Here is an 18635-nt window from a genome sequence, read left to right as displayed (position 1 = left end):
AAAGTCCAAACCTACAACCTGGAAGGATTCCTACCACCAAGGACTATCCAGCAAACTTAATAGCAAACCAATAACCAGCCGAACATGCACAGCTCACGGAACCTGGAAATACCATCCAACCTATTGGTGGAGAAAACTAGAGTAAAACAAGAACCTTGAGACTCAGACAGCCTCTGTCAATTTGTACAAGGTTGGAACAGTGGTGATTTGGAAACTTCCAAAACTTCCAAAAGGACTTTTACAGAATCAAAGAGAGAGCACAGCAGGAGAAGATCTCTCTCCGAGAGGACTCCCCCACCCCAAGTGAGTCGGTCCACACCCCCACAGACAAGCAACCCCAAGAGGAGAGTCACCTCCCCCCAGACACACAGTGGCTAAACTCTATCTGAGGATAAACTATGTTCACCAGCCACATAATAATACACACAGGCACAAACGACCTGAGAACACAACAGGAAAAGGTGACCACAGCACTCAAGGGACTGATAGAAAAAGCTTCTACCACTTTCCTCAACGCATGAGTGGTTATCTCCACCCTGCTACCACGAAAAGACGTTCACCCTGCTACTATACAGCGGCTAAACGCAGGGATTTCCCGTGGCTGTGCCTCAAAACCAAATATTTACCTGGCTGACCACTCGATCCTGGACTTGAACAGCCTTTATGACATGGTCCAACACTACAAAGCAGCAGTCCCTACTTTTGCAAGGGCCCAGAAAGACCTTTCCCTCAACCACAGACCCAGCACCTCATACAGGAGCAACAGAGCAATGGATGCCCCACCCAGACCAGCGAGACACCCTCCCAGACCTGCGAGGCCCCCTCACGGACCTGCACCTAGAGGACCCACGCCGAGAGGACCTATGCCGAGAGGCCCTACATCCAGAACACAGCACAACCCTCCCAAACCAACCATGGACACAACCCATATACTGTAGGTTCCACCAGGTCAGGCCTGCACCCCTCCTGCCCCTTCCATGCCCCCAACCCCCACAACGAGGACCTCAACATGACAATCACACACATACACCCAGGCCCTGAGCAGAGCAACAGGCACAACCCCCACAACAAGGACCTCAACATGACAATCACACACATACACCCAGGCCCTGAGCAGAGCAACAGGCACAACCCCCACGACGAGGACCTCAACATGACAATCACACACATACACCCAGGCCCTGAGCAGAGCAACAGGCACAACCCCCACTCCTACACACACCCAAGCCCCATCCTGCGACCTAAAAGGCATGTATCAGATGCTCTGCATGCTCTGCTCAGAACTATAGACCCCTTTCCAGTACACGACACACTGACATCATGAACAGATGCGCATGACTCTTGACGGCAGTAAGAAAGATATTCAACATAACATAAATCTAGGCTTTTATTACTTCTAAACAAAATTACTTTTTGGGGTTCTCATACACTTACAATTATGTTTTGATTCTCGCTTGAACAGTCGCTAAGATTATATTTGGTTGTGATCTTTTCAAAATAACTATTTTGGATGCAGCGGTTGTTAGCTAGAATGCTAACGTTCATTGATATAGGCTGTAGCAAAAGCTAGCCAAAGAGCAATATTACTGGTTGAAGTTGTTTTTTAAGTATAATGCAGTTGAATTGCGTTGATGACACAAACATTAGATTAAGCAGGACATTCATACGAGCCTTAATATCCAATTATAATCCAAAAGTATTGCGAAATGCACTCAAAAGCAACATGTAAATAGAGGCTTTTGTTGCTGCCGTTCTATAACAACCCCTTGTTGATCTGCCACCAACGTGCACCTTCCCATTTACACCAGGGATTACATTTCCGGTCACAACTTGCAGACTTGTTTACGTGTTGCTGTGCGTTTTGTTGCTAACCTTACTTTGCTACCTGACAACTTTACGGTGTTTACGTGTTGCTGTGCGTTTTGTTGCCAACCTTACTTTGCTACCTGAAAACTTCACATTGTTTACGTTTGAATTACCGTTTATATTTTTTGTTTTTCCCTCACTCAACTTTTTTTCATTCAACTTTTTCACTCCGGATGCTTTATCTGGACGTGGTTCGTCAGGACTTCCAAAGGCCGAAGCTAAGTAGTAACATTAACATGATGCCTTCTAATTGCAGTTGCTGTACTCATAATATACAGGAGAACGATCGCCTTACAGCAAGGATAGCTGTGCTACAAGCCCAGCTTCAGACGCAATCGTTAGGCAAGGGTAATTTCAGTGTAGGAAAGGATGAAACAGCGTCTGTGCCACCAGTAAGTACAGATAGTATAAATCCCCTCACACGGTCCCCACAGCCGGACAACTTTCTCAACCGGTGTCGCTTATTCAGCCGACAGAAACTTTCAACCGGTTTTCCCCATTAAGCATCGAGTCGAACTCTGAGGCCGAGCCTTCTCTTGTATCTACTCCTCCCGTTACGGGGTCTGAGACACCGAAGCTTCCCACCATTAGGTCTGACAAATTGAAAACCTTAGTCATTGGCGACTCCATTATCCGCAGTATTAGACTTAAAACAAATCATCCAGCGAATATACACTGTTTACCAGGGGGCAGGGCTACCGACATTAAGGCTAATCTGAAGATGGTGCTGGCTATAGCTAAAACTGGCGAGTGTAGAGAGTATAGAGATATTGTTATCCAAGTAGGCACCAACGATGTTAGGATGAAACAGTCAGAGGTCACCAAGCGCAGCATAGCTTCAGCGTGTAAATCTGCTAGAAAGATGTGTCGGCATTGAGTAATTGTCTCTGGCTCCCTCCCAGTTATGGGGACTGATGAGCTCTACAGCAGTCTCACAACTCAATCGCTGGTTGAAAACTGTTTTCTGCCCCTCCTAAAAGATAGAATTTGTAGATAATTGGCCCTCTTTCTGGGACTCACCCACAAACAAGACCACGCCTGGCCTGCTGATGTGTGACGGACTCCATCCTAGCTGGAGAGGTGCTCTCATCTTATCTACCAACATAGACAGGGTTCTAACTCCACTAGCTCCACGATGAAATAGGGTGCAGGCCAGGCAGCAGGCTGTTAGCCAGCCTGCCAGCTTAGTGGAGTCTGCCATTAGCACAGTCAGTGTAGTCAGCTCAGCTATCCCCATTGAGACCGTGTCTGTGCCTCGACCTAGGTTGGGCCTAACTAAACATGGCGGTGTTCACCTTAACTAGGATAAAGACCTCCTCCATTCCTGCCATTATTGAAAGAGATAGTGATACCTCACATCTCAAAATAGGGCTACTTAATGTTAGATCCCTTACTTCAAAGGCAGTTATAGTCAATTAACTAATCACTGATCATATCTTGATGTGATTGGCCTGACTGAAACATGGCTTAAGCCTGATGAATTTACTGTGTTAAATGAGGCCTCACCTCCTGGTTACACTAGTGACCATATCCCCGTGAATCCCGCAAAGGCAGAGGTGTTGCTAACATTTACGATAGCAAATTTCAATTTACAAAAATAAAAATGACGAGAACTATAGGGCCTCTCTACCAGTGTCAAGAAGAGATAGAACATTTAGAAAACACTGACGTCATTTTCAGTTTATAACCAGTGGAAAAATGTGTATGAAGCAGTACTCTCTTGAATTAAACGCTGTTACCTGACTTTTAAGACCGGGGCTCTGTCCATTCTTATAAAATATTAGGATCTTACAAACCCTTAAATGCATAGACAGAGTGTTTAATTTTGATTGGGAAATAAAACAGAGGAATTTAGAATTCCTTCAACAGAAACCCAAATTGGTCTACACGGACAAGTTCTGGCCTGGTCTAGATCGTTTTCGTCTTTTGAGCTTCCAGTCATGAAATCTATGTAGCCTACTCAATCACTTTTTTTTTAGCTACTGTTTACAGGCCTCCTAGGCCATTTACAGCGTTCCTCACTGAGTTCCCTGAATTCCTATCGGGCCTTGCAGTCATAGCAGATAATATTCACATTTTTGGTGACTTTAATATTCACATGGAAAAGTCCACAGACCCACTCCAAAAGGCTTTCGGAGCCATCATCGACTCAGTGGGTTTTGTCCAACATGTCTCTGGACCTACTCACTGTCACAGTCATACTCTGGACCTAGTTTTGTCCCATGGAATAAATGTTGTGGATCTTAATGTTTTTCCTCATAATCCTGGACTATCGGACCACCATTTTAATACGTTTGCAATTGCAACAAATAATCTGTTCCGACCCCAACCAAGGAGCATCAAAAGTCGTGCTATAAATTCCCAGACAACACAAAGATTCCTTGATGCCCTTCCAGACTCCCTCTACCTACCCAAGGACGTCAGAGGACAAAAATCAGTTAACCACCTAACTGAGGAACTCAATTTAATCTTGCGCAATACCCTAGATGCAGTTGCACCCATAAAAACTAAAAACATTGTCATAAGAAACTAGCTCCCTGGTACACAGAAAATAGCCGAGCTCTGAAGGAAGCTTCCAGAAAATTGGAACAGAAATGGTGCCACACCAAACTGGAAGTCTTCCGACTAGCTTGGAAAGACAGTACCGTGCAGTATCGAAGAGCCCTTACTGCTGCTCGATCATGTCACGCCTTGGTCTTAGTATTTTGTGTTTTCTTTCTTTATTTGGTCAGGCCAGGGTGTGACATGGGTTTATTTTGTGGTGTGTTTTTGTATTGGGGTTTTAGTAGGTATTGGGATTGTAGCTGAGTAGGGTTGTCTAGGAAAGTCTATGGCTGCCTGAGGCGGTTCTCAATCAGAGTCAGGTGATTATCGTTGTCTCTGATTGGGAACCATATTTAGGTAGCCCGGGCTTCACTGTGTGTTTGTGGGTGATTGTTCCTGTCTCTGTGTGAGTTGGCACAAGATAGGCTGTATAGGTTTTTGCGTTTTTTGTTTTGTTTTGTTTTGTTTTGTTTTGTTTTGTTTTGTTTTGTTCGTTTGTTAATTTTCTTTAAAGAACATGAGTAACCACCACGCTGCATTTTGGTCCGCTCCTCTTTCAACAGACGAACGCCGTTACAGATAATCCTATTTTTCCAACTTAATTGAGGAAAATAAGAACAATCCTAAATGTATTTTTGATACTGTCACAAAGCTAACTAAAAAGCAGCATTCCCCAAGTGAGGATGGCTTTCACTTCAGCAGTAATAAATTCATGAACTTCTTTGAGGAAAAGTGTATTTGCACTATATCTCTTGACACAATGATGAAAATAATCATGGCCTCTAAACCTTCGAGCTGCATACTGGACCCTATTCCAACTAAACTACTGAAAGAGCTGCTTCCTGTGCTTGGCCCTCCTATGTTGAACATAATAAATGTCTCTCTATCCACCGGATGTGTACCAAACTCACTAAAAGTGGCTATAATAAAGCCTCTCTTGAAAAAGCCAAACCTTGACCCAGAAAATATAAAAAACTATCGGCCTATATCGAATCTTCCATTCCTCTCAACATTTTTTGAAAAAGCTGTTGCGCAGCAACTCACTGCCTTCCTGAAGACAAACAATGTATACGAAATGCTTCAGTCTGGTTTTAGACCCCATCATAGCACTGAGACTGCACTTGTGAAGGTGGTAAATGACCTTTTAATGGCATCAGACCGAGGCTCTGCATCTGTCCTCGTGCTCCTAGACCTTAGTGCTGCTTTTGATACCATCGATCACCACATTATTTTGGAGAGGGAATTTTTATCAATGATGACTAATTATGTATACATTTCAATCAGGACTGACTGATCCGAATGCTGTTATGTTACTGTACATGTATGAATTTTCTCTCTTGTCCCAGTATTGAATATAATGTAGTGAATGTAGTCGGGAGTTTAGTACAATGACGGTCTGTTCCTTTGTACAAATGAATGAACTATCTCCAGATGGTAGGGACGGACTATCTCCAGACTGTCTAGAATGCTTATCTACACTGACTGACCTTGGCTTTTGGCGAGGAGGGAAGGCTTGAGAACTATAGGGCCTCTCTACCAGTGTCAAGAAGAGATAGAACATTTAGAAAACGCTGACGTCATTTTCAGTTTATGACCTGTGGCAAAATGTGTATGAAGCAGCACTCTTTTGAATTAAACGCTGTTACCTGACTTTTAAGACCGGGGCTCTGTCCATTCTTATAAAATATTAGGATCTTACAAACCCTTAAATGCATAGACAGAGTGTTTAATTTTGATTGGGAAATAAAACAGAGGAATTTAGAATTCCTTCAACAGAAACCCAAATTGGTCTACACGGACAAGTTCTGGCCTGGTTTAGATCTTATCTGTCGGAAAGATATCAGTTTGTCTCTGTGAATGGTTTGTCCTCTGACAAATCAACTGTAAATGTTGGTGTTCCTCAAAGTTTCGTTTTAGGACCACTATTGTTTTCACTATATATTTTACCTCTTGGGGATGTCATTCGAAAACATATTGTTAACTTTCACTGCTATGCGAATGACACACAGCTGTGTCAATGAAACATGGTGAAGCCCCAAAATTCCCCTCTCTAGAAGCCTGTGTTTCAGACATAAGGAAGTGGATGGCTGCAAACTTTCTACTTTTAAACTCGGACAAAACAGAGATGCTTGTTCTAGGTCCCAAGAAACAAAGAGATCTTCTGTTGAATCTGACAATTAATCTTGATGGTTGTACAGTCGTCTCAAATAAAACTGTGAAGGACCTTGGCGTTACTCTGGACCCTGATCTCTCTTTTGACGAACATATCAAGACTGTTTCAAGGACAGCTTTTTTCCATCTACGTAACATTGCAAAAATCAGAAACTTTCTGTCCAAAAATGATGCAGAAAAATGTATTCATGCTTTTGTTACTTCTAGGTTAGACTACTGCAATGCTCCACTTTCCGGCTACCCGGATAAAGCACTAAATAAACTTCAGTTAGTGCTAAATACGGCTGCTAGAATCCTGAGTAGAACTCACAAATTTGATTATATTACTCCAGTGCTAGCCTCGCTACACTGCCTTCCTGTTAAGGCATGGGCTGATTTCAAGGTTTTACTGCTAACCTACAAAGCATTACATGGGCTTGCTCCTACCTATCTTTCTGATTTGGTCCTGCTGTACATACCTTCACGTACGTTACAGTCACAAGACACAGGTCTCCCAATTGTCCCTAGAATTTCTAAGCAAACAGCTGGAGGCAGGGCTTTCTCCTATAGAGCTAAATTTTTATGGAATGGTATGCCTACCCATGTGAGAGACGCAGACTCGGTCTCAACCTTTAAGTCTTTACTGAAGACGCATCTCTTCAGTGGGATATATGATTGATTGTAGTCTGTCCCAGGAGTGTGAAGGTCAACAGAAAGGCTCTGGAGCAACGAACCGCCCTTGCTGTCTCTGCCTGGCCGGTTCCCCTCTCTCCACTGGGATTCTCTGCCTCTAACCCTATTACAGGGGCTGAGTCACTGGCTTACTAGTGCTCTTTCATGCCGTCCCTAGGAGGGGTGCGTCACTTGAGTGGGTTGAGTCACTGATGTGATCTTCCTGTCTGGGTTGGCACCCCCCCTTGGGTTATGGGCTATACTCGGCCTTGTCTCAGGATGGTAAGTTGGTGGTTGAAGATATCCCTCTAGTGGTGTGGGGGCTGTGCTTTGGCAAAGAGGGTGGGTTTATATCCTTCCTGTTTGGCCCTGTCTGGCGGTATCATCGGATGGGGCCACAGTGTCTCCTGACCCCTCCTTTCTCAGCCTTCAGTATTTATGCTGCAGTAGTTTATGTGTCGGGTGGCTAGGGTCAGTTTGTTATATCTGGAGTACTTCTCCTGTCTTAACCGGTGTCCTGTGTGAATTTAAGTATGCTCTCTCTAATGCTCTCTTTCTCTCTGAGGACCTGAGCCCTAGGACCATGCCTCAGGACTACCTGGCATGATGACTCCTTGCTGTCCCCAGTCCACCTGGCCGTGCTGCTGCTCCAGTTTCAACTGTTCTGCCTGCGGCCATGGAAACCTGACCTGTTCACCGGACGTGCTACCTGTCCCAGACATGCTGTTTTCAACTCACTAGAGACAGCAGGAGTGGTAGAGATACTCTTAATGATCGGCTATGAAAAGCCAACTGACATTTACTCCTGAGGTGCTGACTTGCTGCACCCTCGACAACTACTGGGATTATTATTATTTGACCATTGTAACGGCCGTTGTTGGTGAAAGAAGAGTAGGACAAATGCACAGCGTGGTAAGTGTCCATATTGATAATTTATTATCACGAGAACACTAAACAAAATAACAAAGGAGAATGAATAAACGAAACAGTCCTGGTTGGTGTAGACACAAAACAGAAAACAATCACCCACAACTCAAGGGTGAAAAACAGGCTACCTAAGTATGGTTCTCAATCAGGGACAACGATTGACAGCTGCCTCTGATTGAGAACCATACCAGGCCAAACACAGAAATACCAAATCATAGAAAAACTAGCATAGACAACCCACCCAACTCACGCCCTGACCATACTAAACAAAGACATAACAAAAGGTCAGAACGTGACAACCATGCTGGTCATTTATGAACATTTGAACATCTTGGCCATGTTCTGTTATAATCTCCACCCGTCACAGCCAGAAGAGGACTGGCCACCCCTCATAGCCTGGTTCCTCTCTAGGTTTCTTCCTAGGTTTTGGCCTTTCTAGGGAGTTTTTCCGAGCCACCGTGCTTTTTCACCTGCATTGCTTGATGTTTGGGGTTTTAGGCTGGGTTTCTGTACAGCACTTTGAGATATCAGCTGATGTATGAAGGGCTATATACATACATTCGATTTGATTTGTTTATAATGATGAGATGCTCATGTCTCCGCCCTAACAAAAAATCCACCTCTCTAAAAACAAGTCTCTCACCGTTGCCGCCTGCTATAGACCACCCTCTGCCCCCAGCTGTGCTCTGGACACCATATGTGAACTGATTGCCCCCTATCTATCTTCAGAGTTCGTGCTGCTAGGCGATCTAAACTGGAACATGCTTAACACCCCAGCCATCCTACAATCTAAACTTGATGCCCTCAATCTCACACAAATTATCAATGAACCTACCAGGTACCTCCCCAAAACCTTAAACACGGGCACCCTCATAGATATCATCCTAACCAACTTCCCCTCTAAATACACCTCTGCTGTCTTCAACCAAGATCTCAGCGATCACTGCCTCATTGCCTGCATCCGTAATGGGTCAGCGGTCAAACGACCTCCACTCATCACTGTAAAACGCTCCCTGAAACACTTCTGCGAGCAGGCCTTTCTAATCGACCTGGCCGGGGTATCCTGGAAGGATATTGATCTCATCCCGTCAGTAGAGGATGCCTGGATATTTTTTTAAAATGCCTTCCTAACCATCTTAAATAAACATGCCCCATTCAAGAAGTTTAGAACCAGGAACAGATATAGCCCTTGGTTCTCCCCAGACCTGACTGCCCTTAACCAACACAAAAACATCCTATGGCGTTCTGCATTAGCATCGAACAGCCCCCGTGATATGCAGCTGTTCAGGGAAGCTAGAAATCATTATACACAGGCAGTTAGAAAAGCCAAGGCTAGCTTTTTCAAGCAGAAATTTGCTTCCTGCAACACTAACTCAAAAAAGTTCTGGGACACTGTAAAGTCCATGGAGAATAAGAACACCTCCTCCCAGCTGCCCACTGCACTGAAGATAGGAAACACTGTCACCACTGATAAATCCACCATAATTGAGAATTTCAATAAGCATTTTTCTACGGCTGGCCATGCTTTCCACCTGGCTACTCCTACCCCGGACAACAGCACTGCACCCCCAACAGCAACTCGCCCAAGCCTTCCCCATTTCTCCTTCTCCCAAATCCATTCAGCTGATGTTCTGAAAGAGCTGCAAAATCTGGACCCTACAAATCAGCCGGGCTAGACAATCTGGACCCTTTCTTTCTAAAATTATCTGCCGAAATTGTTGCCACCCCTATTACTAGCCTGTTCAACCTCTCTTTCGTGTCGTCTGAGATTCCCAAAGATTGGAAAGCAGCTGCGGTCATCCCCCTCTTCAAAGGGGGGGACACTCTTGACCCAAACTGCTACAGACCTATATCTATCCTACCGTGCCTTTCTAAGGTCTTCGAAAGCCAAGTCAACAAACAGATTACCGACCATTTCGAATCTCACCATACCTTCTCTGCTATGCAATCTGGTTTCAGAGCTGGTCATGGGTGCACCTCAGCCACGCTCAAGGTCCTAAACGATATCTTAACCGCCATCGATAAGAAACATTACTGTGCAGCCGTATTCATTGATCTGGCCAAGGCTTTCGACTCTGTCAATCACCATATCCTCATCGGCAGACTCGACAGCCTTGGTTTCTCAAATGATTGCCTCGCCTGGTTCACCAACTACTTCTCTGATAGAGTTCAGTGTGTCAAATCGGAGGGTCTGCTGTCCGGACCTCTGGCAGTCTCTATGGGGGTGCCACAGGGTTCAATTCTTGGACCGACTCTCTTCTCTGTATACATCAATGAGGTCGCTCTTGCTGCTGGTGAGTCCCTGATCCACCTCTACGCAGACGACACCATTCTGTATACTTCCGGCCCTTCTTTGGACACTGTGTTGACAACCCTCCAGGCAAGCTTCAATGCCATACAACTCTCCTTCCGTGGCCTCCAATTGCTCTTAAATACAAGTAAAACTAAATGCATGCTCTTCAACCGATCGCTACCTGCACCTACCCGCCTGTCCAACATCACTACTCTGGACGGCTCTGACTTAGAATACGTGGACAACTACAAATACTTAGGTGTCTGGTTAGACTGTAAACTCTCCTTCCAGACCCATATCAAACATCTCCAATCCAAAGTTAAATCTAGAATTGGCTTCCTATTTCGCAACAAAGCATCCTTCACTCATGCTGCCAAACATACCCTTGTAAAACTGACCATCCTACCAATCCTTGACTTTGGCGATGTCATTTACAAAATAGCCTCCAATACCCTACTCAACAAATTGGATGCAGTCTATCACAGTGCAATCCGTTTTATCACCAAAGCCCCATATACTACCCACCATTGCGACCTGTACGCTCTCGTTGGCTGGCCCTCGCTTCATACTCGTCGCCAAACCCACTGGCTCCATGTCATCTACAAGACCCTGCTAGGTAAAGTCCCCCCTTATCTCAGCTCGCTGGTCACCATAGCATCTCCCACCTGTAGCACACGCTCCAGCAGGTATATCTCTCTAGTCACCCCCAAAACCAATTCTTTCTTTGGCCGCCTCTCCTTCCAGTTCTCTGCTGCCAATGACTGGAACGAACTACAAAAATCTCTGAAACTGGAAACACTTATCTCCCTCACTAGCTTTAAGCACCAACTGTCAGAGCAGCTCACAGATTACTGCACCTGTACATAGCCCACCTATAATTTAGCCCAAACAACTACCTCTTTCCCAACTGTATTTAATTTTAATTTATTTATTTATTTTGCTCCTTTGCACCCCATTATTTTTTATTTCTACTTTGCACATTCTTCCATTGCAAAACTACCATTCCAGGATTTTACTTGCTATATTGTATTTACTTTGCCATCATGGCCTTTTTTGCCTTTACCTCCCTTCTCACCTCATTTGCTCACATTGTATATAGACTTGTTTATACTGCATTATTGACTGTATGTTTGTTTTTACTCCATGTGTAACTCTGTGTCGTTTTATCTGTCGAACTGCTTTGCTTTATCTTGGCCAGGTCGCAATTGTAAATGAGAACTTGTTCTCAACTTGCCTACCTGGTTAAATAAAGGTAAAATAAAATAAATAAATAAACAATGAGAGTTGTTCTCCCAACGGTGGGAAGCTTAGGTCCAAAATAAGCCCATAGAAATGCATTCGGTTTATTTTGGACAGATTGTAGCGAGATGATTCTCGCTTCGCCTCTTACTCAATGGCAGTGGTCACCCACCTTTTTTGAGTAGGGATCACTTTGATTCAAAATGTATGCCGAGATCTAAGGCAAAAATGTTTTTTTTTTGACAAAACTTACGCCTATGAATTATTACAGTGCCTTGCGAAAGTATTCGGCCCCCTTGAACTTTGCGACCTTTTGCCACATTTCAGGCTTCAAACATAAAGATATAAAACTGTATTTTTTTGTGAAGAATCAACAACAAGTGGGACACAATCATGAAGTGGAACGACATTTATTGGATATTTCAAACTTTTTTAACAAATCAAAAACTGAAAAATTGGGCGTGCAAAATTATTCAGCCCCTTTACTTTCAGTGCAGCAAACTCTCTCCAGAAGTTCAGTGAGGATCTCTGAATGATCCAATGTTGACCTAAGTGACTAATGATGATAAATACAATCCACCTGTGTGTAATCAAGTCTCCGTATAAATGCACCTGCACTGTGATAGTCTCAGAGGTCCGTTAAAAGCGCAGAGAGCATCATGAAGAACAAGGAACACACCAGGCAGGTCCGAGATACTGTTGTGAAGAAGTTTAAAGCCGGATTTGGATACAAAAGGATTTCCCAAGCTTTAAACATCCCAAGGAGCACTGTGCAAGCGATAATATTGAAATGGAAGGAGTATCAGACCACTGCAAATCTACCAAGACCTGGCTGTCCCTCTAAACTTTCAGCTCATACAAGGAGAAGACTGATCAGAGATGCAGCCAAGAGGCCCATGATCACTCTGGATGAACTGCAGAGATCTACAGCTGAGGTGGGAGACTCTGTCCATAGGACAAAAATCAGTCGTATATTGCACAAATCTGGCCTTTATGGAAGAGTGGCAAGAAGAAAGCCATTTCTTAAAGATATCCATAAAAAGTGTTGTTTAAAGTTTGCCACAAGCCACCTGGGAGACACACCAAACATGTGGAAGAAGGTGCTCTGGTCAGATGAAACCAAAATTGAACTTTTTGGCAACAATGCAAAACGTTATGTTTGGCGTAAAAGCACCCTGAACACACCATCCCCACTGTCAAACATGGTGGTGGCAGCATCATGGTTTGGGCCTGCTTTTCTTCAGCAGGGACAGCGAAGATGGTTAAAATTGATGGGAAGATGGATGGAGCCAAATACAGGACCATTCTGGAAGAAAACCTGATGGAGTCTGCAAAAGACCTGAGACTGGGACGGAGATTTGTCTTCCAACAAGACAATGATCCAAAACATAAAGCAAAATCTACAATGGAATGGTTCAAAAATAAACATATCCAGGTGTTAGAATGGCCAAGTCAAAGTCCAGACCTGAATCCAATCGAGAATCTGTGGAAAGAACTGAAAACTGCTGTTCACAAATGCTCTCCATCCAACCTCACTGAGCTCGAGCTGTTTTGCAAGGAGGAATGGGAAAAAATGTCAGTCTCTCGATGTGCAAAACTGATAGAGACATACCCCAAGCGACTTACAGCTGTAATCGCAGCAAAAGGTGGCGCTACAAAGTATTAACTTAAGGGGGCTGAATAATTTTGCACGCCCAATTTTTCAGTTTTTGATCTGTTAAAAAAGTTTGAAATATCCAATAAATGTCGTTCCACTTCATGATTGTGTCCCACTTGTTGTTGATTCTTCACAAAAAAATACAGTTTTATATCTTTATGTTTGAAGCCTGAAATGTGGCAAAAGGTCGCAAAGTTCAAGGGGGCCGAATACTTTCGCAAGGCACTGTACCTATTAAAAACAATACTGTAGTAATGAGGTTTGTGCAGTAGGCTATAGGGCCAAAACATTATCACCGCATATTGGCTTTGGTGGAGTTGCTCTGCATTGTTGTTCTTTTCAGATATTTGAGGTAGGCTATAGGGACCTGCATCTGAATGTCAGTTTAGTGGAGGGAGTGAGCAGCAGACTGAGGGTCCACCTCAACGTCCCTCCTGTTGTGTCGTTGACTATCATTAAATGTGAAGACTGTACCTTATCAAATCAAATCTATATGTGAAATGTAATTACGTAAATTCATTTACGCCCAACCAAATGTGTCTTTATTTGCGTTACTTGTAACTTATTTTGTACATAATGTTTCTGCAACCGTATCTTATGGCAAAAAAAGAGCTTCTGGATATCAGGACAGCGATCACTCAACTCAGATTAGATTAAGATTTTTTTCTTCAACAAGCAAGACGCACAGGACATTCTCCAAACACCCGACAGGGCCAACATCCCCATTATTTCCAAGAGGAAGAAACACAGGTACAGGGGACACAAAGCGGGATGCCTCGTGAGGACCCACAGAAGGCGAGTGGGAAAGCTGCCATTTCCGTCAATATTACTCGCCAACGTGCAATCATTGGACAATAAATTAGGCGAGGTACGATGACGAATATCCTACCAACAGGACATTAAAAACTGTAATATCCTATGTTTCACGGAACCGTGGCTGAATGACGACTTGGATATTCAGCTAGCGGGATATACGCTGCACCGGCAAGATATAACAGCACACTCCGGTAAGACGAGGGGGGCGGTCTGTGCATATTTGTAAACAACACCTGGTGCACGAAATCTGAGGGACTCTCTAGATTTTGCTTGCCTGAAGAAGAGTATATTGTGATAAATTGCAGGCCACATTACTTGCCTAGAGAGTTTCAGATATACTTTTCGTGGCTGTTTATTTACCACCACAGACCGATGCTGGCACTAAGACCGCACTCAGTCAGCTGTATAAGGAAATAAGCAGGAAACAGGAAACCACTCACCCAGAGGAAGCGCTCCTAGTGGCCGGAGACTTTAACGCAGGGAAACTTAAATCAGCTCTACCAAATTTTTATCAACATGTTAAATGTGCAACCAGAGGGGAAAAAATTCTAGATAACCTGTACTCCAAACACAGAGACACGTAAAAAGCTCTCTCTCGCCCTCCATTTGGAGGGCGTGCTTCTACACCTGCATTGCTTGCTGTTTGGGATTTTAGCCTGGGTTTCTGTACAGCACTTTGAGATATCAGCTGATGTAAGAAGGGCTTTATAAATAAATCTGATTTGATTTGATTTGGTAAATCCGACCAGAACTCTATCCTCCTGATTCCTGCTTAAAGGCAAAAATTAAAGCAGGAAGCACCAGTGACTCTGTCTATAAAAAAGTGGTCAGATGAAGCAGATGCTAAACTACAGGACTGTTCTGCTATCACAGACTGGAACATGTTCCGGGATTCTTTCGATGGCATTGAGGAGTACACCACATCAGTCACTGGCTTTATCAATAAGTGCATCGAGGACATCGTCCCCACAGTGACTGTACGTACATACCCCAACCAGAAGCCATTGATTACAGGCAACATTCGCACTGAGCTAAAGGGCAAAGCTGACACTTTCAAGGTGCGGGACTCTAACCTGGAAGCTTACAAGAAATCCTGCTATGCCCTGCGACGAACCATCAAAGAGGCAAAGCGTCAATACAGGGCTAAAATTGAATTATACTACACTGGCCCCGACGCTCGTCTTATGTGGCAGGGCTTGCAAACTATTACAGACTACAAAGGGAAGCACAGACACGAGCCTACCAGACGAGCTAAATGTGAGATGTGCGGGGGAACAGGTTAGTCAAGGTAATATGTACATGTAGGTAGGGGTAAAGTGACTATGCATAGATAATAAACAGGAAGTAGCAGCAGTGTAGAAACAAATGGGGTGTAAATAGTCTGGGTGGCCAGTTGATGAATTGTTCAGGAGTCGTATGGCTTGGTGGTAGAAGCTGTTAAGGAGGCTTTTGGTCCTAGACTTGGTGCTCCGGTACCGCTTGCCGTGAGGTAGCAGAGAGAACAGTCTATGACTTGGTTGATTGTCTCTGACAATTATTTTTAGCTTTCCTCTGACACCGCCTAGTATATAGGTCCTGGATGGCAGGAAGCTTCGCCCCAGTGATGTACTGGGCCGTACGTATCTTCCTCTATAGTGCCTTGCGGTCAGATGCCGAGCAGTTGCCATACCAGGCGGCGATGCAACCGGTCAGGATGCTTTCGATGGTGCAGCTGTATAACGTTTTGAGGATCTAGGGACTCCTGAAGGGGAAAGGGGGTTGTACCCTCTTCATGACTGTCTTGGTGTGTTTGGACCATGATAGTTCAGTGGTGATGTGGACACCAAGGAACTTGAAAATATACTTTGTGTACAACTCAAAACCCCAAACAATGCATGCAGAGTCGAATTAGGACGATACTGTTAATGTCTGGTTGTTGTTGTCTTGGTTTTGTTTAATTTTCTTTGTTGATTTGTTGTTGTTTTGTTTATTTCAACTGCTTTGTAAACATGTTCCTCATGCAAATAAAGCCCCTTTGAATTGAGAAGTTAGAGGTGAGAGAAGAGAAAAGGGCAACCAGTGGAGAACAAACACCATTGTAAATACAACCCATTGTCACGACTTCCGCCGAAGTCGGTGCCTCTCCTTGTTCGGGCGGCGCTCGCCGGTCTACTAGCCATCGCCGGTCTACTGGCCATCGCCGGTCTACTGGCCATCGCCGGTCTACTGGCCATCGCCGGTCTACTGGCCATCGCCGGTCTACTGGCCATCGCCGGTCTACTGGCCATCGCCGGGCTACTGGCCATCGCCGGTCTACTGGCCATCGCCGGTCTACTGGCCATCGCCGGTCTACTGGCCATCGCCGGGCTACTGGCCATCGCCGGTCTACTGGCCATCGCCGGTCTACTGGCCATCGCCGGTCTACTAGCCGTTTCCCCCATGGTGTTGTGCGGGATTATTCATGTTCAGTTAGGTTTATTTTGATGGCTGTTTTTCTGACGGGTGCTGTGTTCACCAGAGCGTTATATTTACCGTCTTGTTTTGGTCAAGTGTAATTGTTACCTTGTGCCTTGTTGAGTAAAGTACGTTGCTCACTCATTCTGCTCTCCTGCGCCTGACTTCATGCACCAGCTACACTGACACCCATATTTATCTGTTTATATATGTTCCCTTTCATACTTCAACTATTTGCACATTGTTAAAACACTCTACATAGCCAATGATATAACATACAAAACTTGTGAGTGTAATGTTCACTGTTCATTTCAGATTGTTCATTTTCATTTTGTTTATTCCACTTGTTTTGGCAGCCCTCTCTCTGTTTCCCTCCAGCCCTCTCTCCTCCAGCCCTCTCTCTGTTTCCCTCCAGCCCTCTCTCTGTTTCCCTCCAGCCCTCTCTCCTCCAGCCCTCTCTCTGTTTCCCTCCAGCCCTCTCTCTGTTTCCCTCCAGCCCTCTCTCCTCCAGCCCTCTCTCCGTTTCCATCCAGCCCTCTCTCCGTTTCCCTCCAGCCCTTTCTCCTCCAGCCCTCTCTCTGTTTCCCTCCAGCCCTCTCTCTGTTTCCCTCCAGCCCTCTCTCTGTTTCCCTCCAGCCCTTTCTCTGTTGCCCTCTCTCTGTTTCCCTCCAGCCCTCTCTCCGTTTCCCTCCAGCCCTCTCTCTGTTTCCCTCCAGCCCTCTCTCCTCCAGCCCTCTCTCTGTTTCCCTCCAGCCCTCTCTCCGTTTCCCTCCAGCCCTCTCTCTGTTTCCCTCCAGCCCTCTCTCTGTTGCCCTCTCTCTGTTTCCCTCCAGCCCTCTCTCTGTTGCCCTCTCTCTGTTTCCCTCCAGCCCTCTCTCTGTTTCCCTCCAGCCTTCTCTCTGGTTCCCTCCAGCCCTCTCTCTGTTGCCCTCTCTCTGTTTCCCTCCAGCCCTCTCTCTGTTTCCCTCCAGCCCTCTCTCTGTTTCCCTCCAGCCCTCTCTCTGTTTCCCTCCAGCCCTCTCTCTGCTTCCCTCCAGCCCTCTCTCTGCTTCCCTCCAGCCCTCTCTCTGCTTCCCTCCAGCCCTCTCTCTGCTTCCCTCCAGCCCTCTCTCTGTTTCCCTCCAGCCCTCTGTCTGTTTCCCTCCAGCCCTCTCTCTGTTTCCGTCCAGCCCTCTCTCTGTTGCCCTCTCTCTGTTTCCCTCCAGCCCTCTGTCTGTTTCCCTCCAGCCCTCTCTCTGTTTCCCTCCAGACCTCTCTCGGTTTCCCTCCAGCCCTCTCTCTGTTTCCCTCCAGCCCTCTCTCTGTTTCCCTCCTCTCTCTCTCGTATGCCTGTACCCTTTTTTTCCTCTCCAAAGTAGCCCGCCCGCCCACACACACACACTAGGTGTTTTAATTGAGGAATGTTTGCTAGTAAACCCTAGCTCCATATACACAAACAGTGCGTAACACTGAATCCTTGTGGGCCTATCTGCGTGTTTAAACGTGCTAGGTAGGCCTAGTGCTCTGAGGAAGGCCCTAACAATTGTCAAAGAATCCAGCCACCCAAGTTATAGACTGTTCTCTCTGCTACCGAGTCTGGGATCAAAAGACACCTGAACAGCTTCTACCCCTAAGCCATAAGACTGCTGAACAGCTTCTACCCCTAAGCCATAAGACTGCTGAACAGCTTCTACCCCTAAGCCATAAGACTGCTGAACAGCTTCTACCCCTAAGCCATAAGACTGCTGAACAGCTTCTACCCCTAAGCCATAAGACTGCTGAACAGCTTCTACCCCTAAGCCATAAGACTGCTGAACAGCTTCTACCCCTAAGCCATCAGACTGCTGAACAGCTTCTACCCCTAAGCCATAAGACTGCTGAACAGCTTCTACCCCTAAGCCATCAGACTGCTGAACAGCTTCTACCCCTAAGCCATCAGACTGCTGAACAGCTTCTACCCCTAAGCCATCAGACTGCTAAACAGCTAATCAAAATGGCTACTCGCGCTATTAGCATTACCCCCTGTATTATTTATCTATCTTCATTGTTTTACACTGA

The 18635-nt window shown here is 45.3% G+C and overlaps 1 protein-coding gene across 1 annotated transcript in view; it reads right to left on the bottom strand.

The window, feature by feature from the left end:
- Positions 1–18635, bottom strand: part of LOC109879391 (phosphatidylinositol 3,4,5-trisphosphate 5-phosphatase 2A-like) — an 89038-nt gene that overhangs the window by 59846 nt on the left and 10557 nt on the right.

The sequence above is a fragment of the Oncorhynchus kisutch genome, linkage group LG15, assembly GCF_002021735.2.
Source record: "Oncorhynchus kisutch isolate 150728-3 linkage group LG15, Okis_V2, whole genome shotgun sequence".
NCBI lineage: Eukaryota > Metazoa > Chordata > Actinopteri > Salmoniformes > Salmonidae > Oncorhynchus > Oncorhynchus kisutch.
Note: the sequence above shows the minus strand (reverse complement) of the source record. Positions and strands in the feature narration are given on the sequence as shown.